The sequence below is a fragment of the Panicum virgatum genome, chromosome 2N (assembly GCF_016808335.1).
Source record: "Panicum virgatum strain AP13 chromosome 2N, P.virgatum_v5, whole genome shotgun sequence".
NCBI lineage: Eukaryota > Viridiplantae > Streptophyta > Magnoliopsida > Poales > Poaceae > Panicum > Panicum virgatum.
The window spans coordinates 34,531,854-34,549,357 of record NC_053146.1 but is presented as its reverse complement, the minus strand read 5'-3'; the positions used below and the strand labels follow the sequence as shown (position 1 = coordinate 34,549,357).

Here is a 17,504-nt window from a genome sequence, read left to right as displayed (position 1 = left end):
TGATTTTTGTATTAATAAATGAATTAATAAAATGAGTATATTAGAATTTTTTGTATTATGAATGGATTATTTTGACACTCTAGTGATGTATTCGTCATGCTCACACTGAAACCATCTAGAAGCTTAAAAAATCTTTATTTCGAAACAAGTATATGTCGCTAATCTCCATTCAACGGTGGTGGCACTACATTTCGGGGATACACGATGCGTTATAAGGACATCACCAATAGGCTGGTCGCAACACCAGCACTTGCGGTTAATACGAACACAACATTTGGCACAGTCAGCGTGGCTGTTGTTGCACTGAAAGTATATCAACGAGCATGCTGGCTGTGCCAAGTGTTGTGTTCCTATCAACCGTAAATATTGGTGTTGCGACTGGTCTATTGGTGACGTACTTGTACTGCACCGTGTCCCCCTGAAAGACAGTGTCATCACCGCAGGGTCGAGGTTACCGACATATACATTTTCTGAAATAAAGTTTTCTTTCTTCTAGAGAGTTTTTAGATATTGAAAAGAGTGTTCTCCTAGAACTGAAGGGTGTCAAAATAATTAGGAGTTATTGAGATTTCTTTCAATTAATTAGAGATTTCGTCTTTTTTATATGTTTTTATTGTTATTTGCAAGAGTAATTAATATGATCATTGTAATTATAATTGTAAATAATATTTGCATTGTAATTGTAAGAATTTATAATTTTGTGAAAAATAAAAGTGTTTTCCAATAAAATATAGCTTCAGCAGCTGGAGGGAGTGGCGGCGGTGGGGGTGATCGTTGTCCTTCTGGAGAGAAGGGCACAACTCCAGTAGGTAGTTGGTGCAAGAAACCTAGCGCTTTTCATAGGGCAGCGCTTCGTTATTTGGAAAAAAAAATATAGAGAATGTGTGGCAAGGGGCGAGGAACCTCCGTTTGATCTTAAGCATTTGTTGCGGCGTTAGGGTTCGTCACCACCAATCACGGTCGTCGGCCACGGGCAGCGAGTTTCGCGGGCGGCGGCGGCCACGGGCGAGGGATCTACGGTGTGGCGGGCGCGGCCCAGGAGGATCCGAACGCGGCGGACGTTGCGGCCGCGGGCGGCGGTGGACGCGGCCGACGTTGGGCCACGGGCGGCCGCGGGCAGCGGGATTCGCGGGCGGGACTTCTTGGCCCAGGCGAAGCCGGTGGACGCGGCGAGGTGCACGGGGCCGTCGCGGACCGCCTCCTTGAAGTTGCTGGACACGGTCCCCCTGAGGATATGGGCGGAGCTAGGGGTATGCCCTTGTATTCCTTGGCATACCCAAGATTTGGAAGGAAATACTAGTAAAGATATATAGATGCATCTCCAAGAGTCTTTCTAAAACACACTATCTAAATTATCATTTGAAGAGCCTTCTACATCAAAGTTGTTTTCTATATGTTTTCACTCTCCAACAGCTTTTATATATCTTGTGTACACTCTAGAAAGCCATTTTCGTTATCTATCTTTAGTTAGCAAGAAATACAGAACATGGGATGGCTACATTTGGATAACCACTTAGAGAAACTGTTGTAGGGTATTTTTCCATCAAAATCTCTATTCCTAGCAATGAGAGGAAAGATATAGAGAGTCTCTTGGAGTTGCTCTTATACTGTCAAATATGGTTCATTGGCTCAATACACCAAAGCTCACAAACCAAGCCTAGAAATGCAGAAACTTACGTCCCTCATGTGATCTCAACACTGTGGAGTGCCGCTCGTGTCCTGCTTTGCGAGTCGCGTCCAGTCGGTGCTCGGTGCTCGACGGGACGGTGGCTCTCCGCTCGGATGCTCCCCCACTCTGGTGATCGGCAACCGGAGACCTGACGGCCTCGCGACCTCATGTCCTCGCCCACATGGGCCATGGCTTGCGTCCTCTCCTGCTAGCGCGAGTTGCGAAGAATAGAAGGTGCCTACCACCAGCCCACCGGGCACCGGCGGCCAAGACAACGACGTCCAAGGCCCTCCTCTGACCGGTGGCCCTCTCGGACCACTGTTCTGTAATATTGTTTAATTATTCATGTTTAGAACTTAAATTAGGGTGTTACAAACCTACCCACTTACATGAATCTCGTCCCGAGATTCAGACGGGCTGGCTAGTAAAGAGATCAGGATATGTCTTTCTCAGCTCATCTTCTCGCTCCCAGGTATTTGCTTTGAAACTTGGCATACCCAACCGCAAATTCCTGGCTCCGCAACTGCCTGAGGAGAGCTCCCAGTGCGCCTCCCTCCCCGCCCGCCTCTGCGCCTCCAGTCCCGGCCGCCGCCCGCGCCCCCGAGGCCAGCAACTGCCTGAGCCAATGCCGCGGCCCCTGCTCCTCGCTCCCTGGCCGCTGCCCACGGCCCCTGGTGACCGTCCTTCCCGGCAGGTTGGACATGAGGTATGCCTTCTCGTTATCTCCTTCGCAAGGGAACCTGGTTTGTGATTCCGATGGAACCTCTGCCTCTCCTCTCCTAACTCCACGCCCTCAGCTTGTGGACGTATGAAACATTACTGCTGCAAATAGGCTGTACAAATATTCTGTCACCACAATCTATGAGCAGTTGATTAACAATGAATGTCACACTCAATCAATGGCCGTGCAAGATATCCTGATTGGGTGTGCACCGAATTGCTACATTAGACTCGTATCAGGCTTACATTTTGCAACATCACTCTTGCATGCCCTAAACTCAGTTGAGATTGCAAATTTCCTTGACAATAACACAATTCATCATCTCATGCAATTTGGTGTCTTGTGTAATTTGATGTGTCGTGGGTCTGGTAGCAGAAATTTCTCGAGCAATTCCTAGGGTTCAGATGCTGTTTCATTTACAACATTTACTATTTGAAATTGGTATTTAATCTCCAAGATTGATAGGCATATGTGATTGTTGCTATTTGAAAATTGTTACTAAATCTGCATGATTGATCTGTATACGTGATTGAATGGATAATATGTTCAAGGAATTTACTTGAGGTTGTAAATGATTTGTCATTATTAGTTCTAAAATGTTAACTCTACAGAACCTTTTTTTGATCAGCCATCAGATCTTAGTTGTAGTCTTGTGCCATAGCTCAGAAACTTAGTATCAAGTATAATGTGATGGTTGATGCTGGCAACACCACAGGCAGCCTACAGTCTGTGATGCTGGCAACACCACAGGATCTAGGATTATAGGGTTTAATTTTTGGTCCTTATCGAACACCACTAATAATAGCAGACTGAAAATCTGAATCAATTTAAATCCGCAAGGCCAGAATGTTTAATTCGATAAAAAAAAATAACATCCATAGTCTCTTGCATACACTATTTTCGATTGTCCCACTCGTCATCCTCTTTTGCGTGCCATCTTGCAACTCCACGAATTCTTGCTTCTTATCCTCATCTGTGTCTTTGTAGTCTCCACACACTGAAGTTTGGGTATTTTAATATCTAAAGCACTACTATGTTTTTGACCTCACTACTGTGTTTCAATCTGCGAAAGATACCAATGCACAGCTACACTAATTTCCATCTCGGATAATCAACACTGGTGCTATCGAGCTTGCAGAGTTTGTAACTCGAAAATGATTCCAGGCCCAGATGGATACCAGTGCACAAAAGTTAGTGGTTGCCCATGCACGCAATTTGATTGGAAGTAAGATTACTCCAAGTAAATTATGTTTGTTTGTACATAGGCCATCTTAGATTTAATATTATGAGCACCTTCCAAGAGAAAAAGTACTGAGGTATGATACTAGAACTTCCACAGTTTACTGATTACTGGAACTTCCAGTTTACCCTTCACTGTATTTTCTATCACTCATGGTAATATTGTTGCAGGCTACATCATCACAATCCGCACAGTACGCAGGCATAAAAGACATGGACATAGATCAACAATTTAATAATGTATATTTGTAGCATATATTTTAATGACAAGCAAATAAACATCCTCAAATATTTACCGCTGAAAAAAAAATTGCAGTGGTTGGGATCATACTAAGAACCATAACAACACTGATGACGAGAACATAAGACGGAAACAAAGAAACTGAAGCTTCAAGAATAAGACAAGGTAACAAAATAACCCCTTTCTGTAATTGTAGAATGTGTTTTCTCTCTCTTTGTGTGTGTATCTGCGCAGAACTTTTAACTAATGCTACGTACACTTCTTCCTTCAACAAACAGTCTAGAATATTTTTTGTGTGTTTGTTTTTTTTCTTTGAAGCGCAAATGGTTCTGGGGGAAGCATTTTAGTCAGCAAAGACACTTGTAAGATACCTATAAATCATGACATAATATCCATTTTCTACTTATTATTCAATTCCTCTCTAAAAATTAAATTATATACACAACTTTTATTTAGTCCTTTATACACTAATTACTTTAACGAAGCATTAAAATTGATTTGCTCTTTTCGTACTCACAGGTTCTGGGAACAATATTTTGGACTGCAAAGCCACGTGGGAGCTAGCTATGATTTAGACTACCAATGTTATAACTACAAGCACCATTCTGGTAGCCTCATAGTTATAGACTCTCAAAATGGTGATCTTTTGCTTAGGTGTTCTAAACTGAAAACCTCACTGTACTCCTTGCTAATGGTTGTTCCTGTCATCTACCATTGTCTGCTGCTAGCTGTTGGCAAATGCAGCCACATGAACAGTGTAGCGACTGTGTAGTTTATAATTCTTAGTATTTTGTGTTTGCAAAGGGTCCTCTACTGGCCGGCGCGGCAATGCCGCGACGCCTTTCTAGTCACTACTAGAATCGTAGCTTTGGCCCAGCGTTTTTTTAAATTACCAACAGCCCGTGGGTGAAGCTATGAATAGCCGACGGTTTTTGTTTATCCAAGAGTAAAGTTAAAAACCTTGGGGCATCAGTCAATTGACCAACGGTTGTGTTAAATAGCCTAGTGTTTTTGTTGGCACAGTCGGCAACATTTGGAAATAGCCAGGAGCTACAAGTAATCCTGTTGGCAACTTCATTCGTGTACACCGAGAAATCATGTAGATTAGACGTGTTGTTTTTTTGGTTAACTGCCACCCCTATCTTTCCTGACATTTTTATCCCACGTTCAAAGTCAAAGCATCCACACTACTACAGAAATTGTTTTTAGGAGCGGGTAAAACAATATTTGTAGGGACGGGCGCGATACCCACCCCTGTCTCCCGCAGCTACAAATCGTCTTTTCAGGGGCGGGTCAATACTCGCCTCTGCAAATCGATTAAAAAATTTAAAAAACAGCCGTCGCGCAGGCTGCAGGTCGCCCCCGCCGGCTGCCCGCTCCCTCCGACCGCTGCGCCGGCCGCTCCCGCGGGTGGCTGCGCAGGCCGGCCGTAGGAGGCTCATGGGGAACCGGCAGCCGCGGCCACCGCCACCTGCTCGTCACGACGCGCAACAGCCTCCGCCGCTAGGCCGCTGCCCGCCGCGTCCGCCGCTAGGCCACCCGCCCGCCGCGCCCACCGCTAGGCCGCGCGCGCCGCTGCCGCCGCGTCCGCTCGCGACGCTGCAAGCTCACCAGATTCGGCGGCCTCGAGTTCCTCGTGGCGGCGGCGGAGGGTTGTTGCGGCTGCTCGAGGGCGGCCGGAGCGCGCTGTCGGTGTTTACCGCCAAGACTGCTCAGAGATACCCTTAAATAAGGTTTGTAGGTAGGGATCGACGGCTCTGGAACTCGATGGTGCAAGGAACACAAAGATTTAGACAGGTTCGGGCCGCAAGTTGCGTAATATCCGACGTCCTGTGTGGTGGTTTGTATTGCCTTAGGTATTGATGATTTTTGAGGGGGTATATGCCCGCCCTTATATATCTGGGGGACAGGTCTACATGGAAAGTCCTAGCCGAGTACAGTTTGAGTCCTACTACAGCACGATCGGGTAGTTTTCTTTGTACTGCAGCTAGTTCTACGTCTATTCAGGCAGTTACAATAGAGGTAAGGTACATCCATGAGTTATCCCCTACTCACATTCTATGCCTATAAGTAGTCCCGCTGTCCCGGGTCTGACAAGCCCCGAGCTCTTTGTAGCCGAGTCTTGCAGGCGTCGAGTACTTGGTGGGTGTCTTCGAGTACTTCAAGTAGTCAAAACACCCCTCTGCTTGCTTCTGGGCTTCCTTCAAATACATCGAGTAGTCCTTCAAGTACTTCCGGTTGCTTCGAGACTGTGAGGTGCTCAAGCCCTGAAATCTTGATATATATGGTGCGCGAAGTACTCGCGCTCCATATGGAGTAGCCCCCGAGCCTTAGGTTGAATCGCAGAATCAGGCTGAGGGTCACTTCAGTCTTTTTCTCTCTTTCCAAAAAATTTGAAAAATAAATCTCTGATACATATATCCCGCAGCCCCCGAGTCTTGAATTTAAATCTCTCCATTTAGATTTAAGAATCAAAGTAAACTCATGGCAAAATAAGTAATGAAAACTTCCCTGAAAAGGAAAGAATCCATTGATCTCCCAAGTATTTACAAAATTGACACCAAAGACCATATAAATCCGTCTGGTAGCTTGTGAGGGTTTTACCCTTTGAACTCCTGGCCGCCGTCAAATTCAGATCCACACTTTTCCTCTCTCTCAGTGAGATCCATTGCCCCTCTCGTAGCCCCCGAGCCTAAACTCGTGACTTTGAGATGGCTCCCAAAGAAGGACAAATCCAAAGTTGAAGACGAAGTAGTTGCCAATATGTCAATAGGTTGGTGCAAAAGCAAAATGTGTGAAGCAGCGGTGCAAGAATTAGAAAATTTGGATCTCCTCCAGACTCAGGGTGTGATACAAATGGCGTGCAGGGGAAGGAGAAGATTACCCCATGGAAGGTACCCTTGAGACCGTCGTATTCCGTGATTTTGTGGAACATGGTCTTGCACTTCCCGTATCGAAATTTTTCTATGCTCTTCTGCAGTTTTGGGGAATCCAACTACATCATCTGACTCCTCAATCCATTTTACATCTTTTCGTTTTTACTCACTTCTGCGAAGCATTCCTTGGTATTCTTCCCCACTTTCACCTTTTTCAACACTTTTTCACTCTTATTCCCATTCCGAACTCCGCCAAATCCGCCGTTGTCGAGGGTTGTGAATTAGTACTCAGTCCTGAGACCCGAGATGAGTACTTGGCTTATGATCCATCAGGTAAAGGAGCCGAGTGGAAAAAATTCTGGTTTCATGTCGGAAACTTTGAATCTCCACTTCCGGAAAGAATTCCTGGAGCCCCCCAGGTCCAGGAGAACTAGTCAAGTAACAGACCTGGTGGCGAGCAAGTTAACTGCATCCTAAAAGCCATTGCTCATTTGAAGAATAAAAGAGTCACTGGTGATCATGTGATCTTTTCATTTGTAAGCCGTTGGATCCAGCCTCTCCAGCTTCGAAAGCATCCTACCTTCAGATATGAAGGCACACAAGACCCCACCAGAATGTCGCCGGGATTAATGGCTCAATCTGAAGTAGTCAGGAGATGTTGCAAAGTACTCGACAACTTTGACAAGTCTGTGAAACTTCCAACACTCTTCTCGGTGAAGGACCCCCCCCCCCCCCCGAGAATGCATGGGTATGTGTTTGGGAAACACTGTCGAGTACTTATAGTTAACATTTTTGATCTTCTGACGAATTCTTTGCTTATCTTGCAGAAAAATTATAAGTCATGGTATTGTATGCCTCCGACTTCAGTAGATGCTGTTTCTGATGATAGCAAAAAGCAGAAGGCGACTCCTGGAGCTTTGTTGCAAAGAAAAATTCCTCGTCTCGATGCTGGCTAGTAAGAATATGATACTTTGTAATCCTATTTGCCTCAGCTTTCTGATTTGGAATTCTGCTTGGCTAGGATCCAATATCTTCCACCACATGAGAAAGAACAAATCCAGGACTTCCGTAACTGGGTGCAGAGTAGTTCAGAAGGAACTAGTCGATCAGCCCCCGAGTCTCCAGTAATTGGGTTGATCAAGAACCCATCTGGCAGTTTGCCGAATGCAGACATGGTTGGGTATCAAATGAGCCAAATCCTGAAGCACCCGAACATATTTCTGCGGCTGTTGAAGGTGCCTCCAATGCTGGTGGAACTGGTAGTAGTGGAGCCGAAGGATCGAGAGGTCTTGCCATTCGACTAGTACCCTTTCAATCTATGCCACAGTCAACCCAGGAGGAGTTGGGAAAGGAGCTTTTTGATGATTCGCTGTTGTCTGTAGACAATATAAAGAAGCTCGTGGACTATATGCAATTGAGCTTTAAATATACCAAGGTGAGGCTTCTTCTGCTGTTATGTGCCTACGTCGAGTAGTTGATGATGTCTGACCAATTCTGTATGTTACAGGATGTTGCCAATCGGTCCTTCCTGAAGTCTCATGCTTTATATAAGACTGTTGACAACTGGAAAACCTTGGAGCAGCAGAATGCCCTGATTGCCAAACGACTAGATGAATCCCTTGCTGCTCGGAACAAGCTATATGAAGCAAACCGAAAGCATCATCTAGAAATTTGTGACATGAAGCGGCAGATCAAGATCCTTGAAGAAGAGAAATCAAAGCTCCAAGAAAAAAAGACAAAGCATCATGAACAGTTGCAGATTTCTCAAGCTTGTGAGTATTTGATCTTGTGTCTTGATATTGCTCTGCCGATAATAATCACTGAAATATCCTTTCATCAGGTTCTCCAGGTGACCATACTCGACTGGTGGCAGCAGCTCAGACCCTTGTGGATATGGTCGATTCTGAAGAGGGGTCGTCGAATAGCAAGTCCTTGGTAGAGAATTTAGAAGAGGCTCCCAAGAAAATCTTTGATGTCATGACGGTTACCTCCAAGAATTATTTGACCCATATGATAGGAGTTGTCAAGTCTTACTTGCCTCAGTTCAATTTAGCTCCCATAGCTAAAGGAATAGCTCCTGATTGTTCTGATGAGAAATTCTAGGACTATTGTAGGGAATCAAAAGTAATTGCTGAGGAAATTCTGAAGAACTTGGCAGAGTAAATTGCTTGTAACAACTCTTGTAATCTTCTGATTGATCTTGTCTTTGTAGATATTGTTCTTATTCTATTGGTGTGCCTTCAGAAATATGATCTGATACCGTAAGATAAGTACAAACTACTCGATCAATCAAATAGAGTGTAGATATGGAGTAATCTCTATAGTTTATCAGTTAGGATGAATCCCGTCGGATTACACAGATGGAAAGACTATAAAGATATCCATAAACTACTCGAGCAAGTGAGTAGTGTGTCCTAATCAAGGACTGGAGTAATCCTTAAGACAGAACTGTTAGGTATGAACCCCGTCGGGTTATCCAAGACGTAAATATCAAAAGGATATGCAAAACTTACTCGAGCGAGGCGAGTAAGGTGTCCTCTCCGAGGACTGGAGTAACTCTTAGGGCAAGTCTGTTAGGTACGAACTCCGTCGGGTTGCCCAAGACGAAAATATCGAAGGAGTATCCAAAAACTATTCGAGCCAGCGAATAGGGTGTCTAACATGTAGACTGGAGTAACTACTAGGATTGACATGTTAGGATGAACCCCGTCGGGTTACCTAAGATGGACAAAATATGGCAGTATCCATAACATACTCGAGCAAGCGAGTAGTTTTGCCTTTAAAGTAAGGCTGGAGTTCTTTATAGTTGACATGTTAGGGAGAACTCCGTCAAGTTACCCAAGATGGACAACTAAAAAAGGTATCCATACACCTTCTCGAGCTAAGCGAGTAGGTTGTGCCCGTATATCGAGGACAAGGATGTGGCTTGTGTAGTTATCCTGATAGAAAACTGTGTAAGCTATCCTGAGCAAGTTATCTAGGTCGGTATGAATATGTAGAGATTACCCTGGTTGGATGAACTTTTTGGAGAGTAGTTATGATGCTGCAAGATTGAAAACTGCCTTTAATGTAGTTGACGAATTGATGACAATCGTTGCTTTATTAAAGAGATCATCTGACAACGCCATGTTACTTGGATCAACGATAAAATCTGCGCAAGTGCTCAATATTTCAAGAATTGGGTACCACATTGCCATCTGTATCAGTGATTCTGTATGATCTGGGTCTTGTAACCTTGGTTACGATGAAAGGACCCACCCATCTGGAATTTAACTTGTGCAGACCTGTCTCATCTTGAATCCTTCGTAATACTAGATCTCCAACGTTGAAAGATCTTTGCTAGACATTGCGATCATGATAGCGTCTGACTCCTTGAAGATATCTAGCCGATTGTGTTAAAGCATTGATTCTGGCTTCTTCGACTGAATCTAACTCAAGTTGTCGAGCTTCGTCTGCTTCTCCTTCTTGATAGGCTTCTACTCTTGGAGATTTCCACATGATATCTGCGGGTAGTATAGCCTCTGATCCATAAGTGAGGAAGAAAGGAGACAGTCCAGTTGCTTTGCTAGGTTGTGTTTGCAGCCCCCAGACTACATGGGATAGTTCTTGAATCCACTTGCCACCTTTCTTGGTGTTAGCATCGTAGAGTCTTTTCTTCAAGCCGTTGAGTACTAAACCATTGATGCGCTCCACTTGACTGTTTGCCCGAGGATGAGCTACTGAAGCATATTTGACCTCGATGTAGGAGTTGTCACAGAAATCCCAAAAAGATTGTGACGTGAAATTAGAGCCAAGATCCGTAATGATGGTGTGAGGGAAGCCAAATCAGTGGATAATGTCAGAGATGAAATCCACTGCTCTGTCTGATGAGATCTTGACGATGGGCTTGTACTCGATCCACTTGGTAAACTTGTCGACTGCTACCAGCACATGATTGAATCCTTCTGAAACTACGGTTAATGGTCCGATCATGTCCAAACTCTAACAGGCGAACGAACATGATGGAGGGATTGTTATCAGGTTGTGTGCCGGGATGTGAGTCTTTTTGCCAAAGAATTGGCAGCCAAGACATCGTCTGACGAGGTCCTTAGCATCTGAAACAGCTGTTGGCCAGAAGAATCCTGACCTGTAAGCTTTGCCGACTAGTGTCCTTGACGCGGCATGGTTGCCACAAACTCCGTGTATCTCTCTGAGGATGTCTTTTCCTTCTTCAATGGTAACACACTTCATGAGGATGCCAGAAGCAGAGCGCTTGTATAGGTTGTCGCCGACGAGGACGAAACTCTTGCTATACCTGATGATGCGGGCAGCTTCAGCGCTTTTAGGATCGACATGTGGCGGAAGCTTGAACTCCTTGATGAAGTCAATAAACTGGATCCGCCAATCTTCTTCAATCATCAGTACTTCTCTGACTGTGGCTGGAGCCTCCATGTTAGCGGCTTGTTGGCTTTGTATCTTGACTAATGGGTGATGAAGTTCATGGACAAAAACTCCAGGTGGAACAGCTGCTCGAGTAGATCCAAGTTTGGAGAGGACATCGGCTCCCACGTTGTTGTCGCAGTCTACGTGGTGAATTTCTAATCCTTAGAACTTGTTTTCGAGCTCTCTGATTTCTTCAACGTATGCATCCATTGTATCCTTGTTGATGTCCCATTCTTTATTGACTTGCTGAACGACGAGTAGTGAATCGCCGTAGACAAGTAGTCGCTTGATGCCAAGAGAAACTGCTAGTCGAAGGCCGTGTAGCAGTGCCTCGCATTCAGCTTCGTTGTTGGAGACCTTGAACAAGAGCTTCCTGGAGGTGATTAGAATTCCATACAGAAGTTTCTGAATTGATGGATATCTAACCTTTGATTCAGATAGTACTTCGCTAATGAAGTAGACTGGTCTCTAAACGCCATAGGCATGGCCTTCCTCCGGGCATTCGACTACTATCGCCGTAATGACTACATGAGTAGTCGCAGCGATGTACAGGAGCAGTTCCTCGCCGGGTAGTGGAGCAGTTAGATGATGTTTGAGGTTCTCAAGTGCTTCCGCGGCTTCTATAGTCCACTCGAATTTATCTTGTCGCTTGAGGAGCTTGAAGAAGGGTAAGCCCCGTTCACCGAGCCTAGACAAGAACCGGTTCAAAGCTGTCATGCAGCCTATGTGCTTCTGGACGTCCTTGATAGTAGTTGGAGCATCTATGGCCATAATGACGTTGATCTTCTCTGGATTGGCCTCAATTCCTCGGTTGTTGACGATGAATCCGAGTAGTTTTCCAGAGGGTACGCCAAAGACACACTTGGTTGGGTTGAGTTTCCAGCAAAATTTTCGGAGGCTGTTGAAGGTCTCTTCTAGGTTAGTGATGAATTGATCCTGGATCTTGGTTTTGACGACAACATCGTCGACATAGGCTTCAACATTGCGATGTAACTGATCGGCGAAGAACAGCTGTATCGCATGCTGGTAGGTAGCACCAGCGTTTTTCAACCCGAAAGACATGGTCTTGTAGGCATATCCGCTTGTAAGGGGTGATGAAAGCCGTCTTGATTTGGTCTTCTTCCTTCAGGGCAATCTGATGATACCCTGAGTAGCAGTCGAGGAAGGATAACAGGACACATCCTGCTGTAGAGTTGATTACTTGATCAATACGTGGTAGCCCGAAAGGATCCTTTGGGCAATGCTTGTTTAGATCGGTGTAGTCGACACACATCCTCCACTCATTGTTATTCTTCTTCTGGACAAGTACGGGGTTAGTCAACCACTCGGGATGGTAGACTTCCTTGATAAACCCCGCTGCGAGTAGTTTTGCCAGCTCTTTCTTGATGGCTTCTCGCTTGTCCGGTGAGAAACGCCGCAGCCGTTGTTTCTTTGGTGTGGCTTTAGGATCGACTTTCAAGGTATGCTCGGTCAACTCCTTGGGCACCCCTAGCATATCCACTGGTTTCCACATGAATACGTCTTGGTTGGCCCTAAGAAAGTTGACGAGCTCGAGTTCCTATTTGTCGCCCAAACCTGCCCCGATGATGGCGGTTTTGGAGTCGTCTCCCTCTTGTAGCTAAATGATCTTGGTGCCACGTCACCAGCTGGTTTAACCGACGACTGGCTTGGCTTCTTGGAAGGCATCGACTCCTTGAGTGAGAGTTCTTTAGCAGCAGCAAGTATTTCACTGACAGAGCTGGGAACTCGAATTGTGGAGGCGTGGTCTATTGCTTCCTTGTCGCATTCGAAGGATTTGAGAAGATCTCCACGGAGGGAAAGCACTCCTGTATTACCTGGCATCTTGAGGAGTAGGTATACATAGTGTGGCACTGCCATGAACTTGGCGAGCGCAGGTCTTCACAGGATAGCATGGTATAAAGATTCAAAGTCAGCTACTTCGAATTTGATGTACTCTATCCAGAAGTTCTGTTCTGTACCAAATGTGACTGGGAAAGTAACTGAGCCAATTGGTGTTGAGGAATTTCCGAGGACGATGCCGTAGAATGGAGCCTTGCTTGGAGTGAACTGACTCATATAGTTGAGGCCCGTCTTTGCTAATATACTTGCAAAGATCAGGTTGAGCCCACTTCCGCCGTCGATGAGTACTCGAGTGAGCTTGGAACCTTGGACGACTGGGTCGAGTACTAACGGAAACTTTCCAGGTTCAGAGAAGCTGTTCCATTGATCTTCCCTGGAGAAGGTAATGGGGACTTCGCTGTATTTTAGTGGCCTCTGAATTGCTGGCTCGACTGAGAGTATCTCTCTAAGTAGGAGCTTCTGGGCTCGTTTGGAGAAGCTGGAATCTCCTCCAAATATGACGTTAATGACGTTTTGTTGCTGTTGTAAACCATCATGGTCTTTCTTGTCGTCTTCGTCGTCTTCATCATCTTTGTCCTATTTTTTCTTAGGAGCGTCTGCAGGTGCCGACTGGAAGGATTTGCGCAGGATCATGCATTGGACATCTCTTGGGGGTGAATTGGACATCTCTTGTTGTGAAGAATCTTGTCGAACTGGTCCTGCGGCTTGTCGCCCTTCTTACCATGCGTGGTACAATCCATAGTGCCAACTGTGTTGTCAGGCTTGCACTTACGCGCAGGATCCCGCTGGTTACTGGGCCCTCCACGGTCGTTGTGGTGCTTCCCATTGTTGTCGTTGTTGCGGCGCGGGAAGCGACTGCGTTCTTGCTCTCCTTCGTCTGCCCAGCGCTGCATCATGTCTCGTAGATCCACCACCATTTTGGGGCGATTACGCCCGAAATCACGGTACAGAGACTAGATGGTGATGCCGCTCTGGAAGTAGTCGATGACGTCGTCGTCGGCGACATTGGGGATGGTGGCTCTTGTGTCGAAGAAGCGCTTGACGTAGGATCTGATCGACTCGCCTTGCTCCTTCTTGCACATGGACAGAGCGTGTCGAGTAGCTACTCGGTGTAGCGACCCTTGGAAGTTGTTGATGAAGGCCTTCTTGAGGTCATCCCACGAGTGTATGAACTCTCGCGCCAAGCTTTCGAGCCACGTGAGGGGTGCGGGCTCTAGGGCCATCGGGAAGTAGAGGACTTTGGTGTTGGTGTCTCCCCCTGTATCACTAACAGTAGTCGAGTATAAACATAATCATTGAGTAGGGTCTTGCTTACCGTCGTAATTTTGGATGTTCGTAGGCTTTAAATCCTTTGGGTACTCGATGTTGTCGAAGACTCTGCTGAGAGCTTGGAAGCGATCAGAGTTGTCTGCAGGCTGCGATCTGCGTCTTGCGTTGATGATGTCCCATGCATCCATTATGGAGTCGGCTACCTCTTTCCTGTTGTGCCCGCGATTGTTGTTGCGATTTGGTTGGGGCCCAGGAGCTAGGTTTGCCGGCTGTTGGCCACCCCTGGGGCGATGGCTGGTCGCAACTTCCTGATCCTCTTGATTTCTTTGAATTTGCTGCTCTGGCTGTTGTTGACGATGGTGGCCTCCGGGAGTACGGCTTGCCTGAGGTATGACTGTTGCGGTAGCTCTTGACCTTGTACCATGAAGTGAGGATAACAGGTTTTGTCTCTCGAGTTGTTCAACAACATTCTTGGTAAGATTTATGACTCGCTCCATCTCCGGATTCCGAGGCATCTGCATGAGTCGCAGGGTTGCTTCTGTCATCGCAACAATTGGTGTTCTGAAGACAAGATCCGCGACATTGTTGAATTCGTTGTTGAGGTTGCGCGGGGGAAGGCGAGCTCGTTCAGCAGCGTGAACCCTGCGCTCTCCTTTACGTTGATTTTTTGCCCTGCAAGCTGTGCGGGCAGCTTTGTCTTTATCTTGTGGAGTGTCTTGGGTCAGATTGTCTGCTAAGATCTGATCCAAGGTTTCATTTGGATCATGCTGACTAGCTTCAGGTTGTTGTATGATCACTGGAACCAAGCGTTCGGGAGAGAAGCTTTTCAGGTCTGAGTCATAGTCAGCTAGGACAGATTCTCCGGACCCGGTTTCCCTCTCGGTTGCGAGGGGAGTACCGTGTTGAAACAGAAGATCATCAATGCTGGCAACTTCCTGAAGGTTGTCAAGTAGTTCCGCAAGGGTATGGCTTCGGCAAGACTTGAGCTGAATCTTTGCCAGCGCATTGGTGATGAAATCCAGGCTGTCTTGTGATGACTCGACTGGATCTGGGTATGCGTTGAAAACGGGTGCCTCCCGGCTAGCGGTGACTGAGTGGTTTTCGACACAGAGTAGATGATCCAAGCTATTTTCATAGATGGATCTGATCATCTGTTTGTAAGTAGATGATGAATTGCGCAAGCCGAATACGGGTTGAGCAAGAGGAGTCCCAATCCGAGCAGATTTCGATTTTAAATCGATCTGAGTCCGAGTGGAACTCGAGTTGTCTTCGAGTTTCGCCTCGATCTCCTTGGCAAGGTCGGGAAGTAACATGTTGCCGTGATCGTTTGATCCGGCGAGTTTGTTGGAATCTTCCGACGTAGTGATCTTCAGTGTGGGAGAGTTGGTTAGGTGGCTGTCAAAACCCCCCGAACCATAGGCGACGCAGACCCATGAGCCGAAGATGAAGACGGCGCCTTGAGGAAGCATCGTGGTGCTGAAAGCGTAGGTGGCCATCGAACTCGCCGAGTCCCCTATCTAGCGCGCCAGCTATCGGTGTTTACCGCCAAGCCTGCTCAGGGATACCCTTAGCAGTAAGGTTTGTAGGTAGAGATCGACGGCTCTGGAACTCGATGGTACAAGGAACACAAAGATTTAGATAGGTTCGGGCCGCATGTTGCGTAATACCCTACGTCCTATGTGGTGGTTTGTATTGCCTTAGGTGTTGATGATTTTTGAGGGGGTACCTGCCCGCCGTTATATATCCGGGGGACATGTTTACATGGAAAGTCCTAGCTGAGTATAGTTGGAGTCCTACTACAGCACGATCGGTTAGTTTCCTTTGTACTGCAGCTAGTTCTACGCCTATTCGGGTAGTTACAATAGATGTAAGGTACATCCATGAGTTATCCCTTACTCTAGAACATTCTATGCCTATAAGTAGTCCTGCTGCCCCAGGTCTGACACGTGCGGCTCGAGGGCGGACGGCCCCTGGCCTCCGCCGCATCCGCCCAGGCCGCGGGCTCCAGGGCCGCCGCGCTAGCCACCAGCTCAATCTCCATGATGTAGGAGAGAGGAGAGGTGGGGAGTGCTGGGCGGTGGAGACGATAAGGACGGGGTCTGTGCGTTGGGTGGAGATATTAAAGATTGGTGCTGGTGCAGACAAGGAGAGATAGAGAGGGGTACAACTTTAGCGCCACTGTTTTTCAATTTTTGTAGGGGCAGGTGAGGTTGTCAGCCGCCCCTGAAAATGTGCGCCCATTTTCAGGGGCGGATTTATTGCTACAGTAACATACACTATTTGTAGGAACAAGTGCAAGTTTGGTCTGTCTCTAGAAAAAAATTAAGACATTGCTATAAATTATTTTTGTAGTAGTGCCAACATCGTTAGATCTGTAGCCATATCTATCACAACCATCCATTCTTTGGTGGCCAGTCTAGGCATGCCCGCAACCCTAGCCGTCAATGCAAACTACTCAGATATAGAAGTACATCCTGACTTCGTAGGATACCTCAACCGCACGCAGGAGCCGATCGCCGCCGGCAGCTTTCCAGGCTGAGACCTCCTCGCCGCCGCTGCAAGTTCCGTCGCCGCTGTGCTGCCCACGTGTCGAGAGCGCCTAACAGAGTGACGGCCGGGCGGCCGGTGTGCCGCGTGCTCATCAATCTGTTCTTGCTGTATGCGTAGATCGTAACGCTCGTCTTACTAATTGATTTGGATTTTTGCAGGTGGTTAATTACTTCACGGCAATGGCAAGAACTTTCTAGCTACTCCGATCTGTATGTTGATGTATTCATTATTCCTTACTGCTTTTTTCCTTTTTCGATTCGCTTGAATGCACTGTTGTCTTTTTCTTAATTACTTCAGCGATACGGAGCACATCTGACAATACAATCCTATTTTCTCGCAAAAAAAAGACAATACAATCCTATTTATTTTAGTCTATTTGTACTTCTCCGGTTCAGATTTGTGGTCAAAGAAGGCTCAAAGGCTTGGATCTGGAAGGGTATTTGGAGCAGCAATTACTCTGACAATTGTGAAGGCCAAAGGCTGAAGCTGTAGTAGATAATACATAGATGCATTACATGTTCCCCTGTGTTAGATTTGGATGCGTAGAGTGATCAATTTCCACTTTATATATGTAGCATTTGTCCTTTTTTTTTACTTTCCTCAATGTACCAGCCTACTCGTGAGGCATATATAATGAAACTATCTTCCTTCCTAATA

The 17,504-nt window shown here is 46.3% G+C and overlaps 2 long non-coding RNA genes across 3 annotated transcripts; both read left to right on the top strand.

The window, feature by feature from the left end:
• Positions 1–1,723: 1,723 nt before the first annotated feature.
• On the top strand, positions 1,724–4,673 carry LOC120660247. Of its 2 annotated transcripts, XR_005669455.1 has the most exons (4): positions 1,724–3,869; positions 3,946–4,035; positions 4,189–4,232; positions 4,390–4,673. It is a non-coding gene; the product is annotated as an uncharacterized LOC120660247 (long non-coding RNA). The 2 variants fall into 2 exon arrangements; XR_005669456.1 differs by lacking the exon at positions 4,189–4,232 and having other exon boundaries at positions 1,728–3,869.
• A 12,020-nt stretch (positions 4,674–16,693) lies between these two features.
• LOC120658799 lies at positions 16,694–17,504 on the top strand. The gene is made up of 2 exons (XR_005668846.1): positions 16,694–17,056; positions 17,243–17,504. It is a non-coding gene; the product is annotated as an uncharacterized LOC120658799 (long non-coding RNA).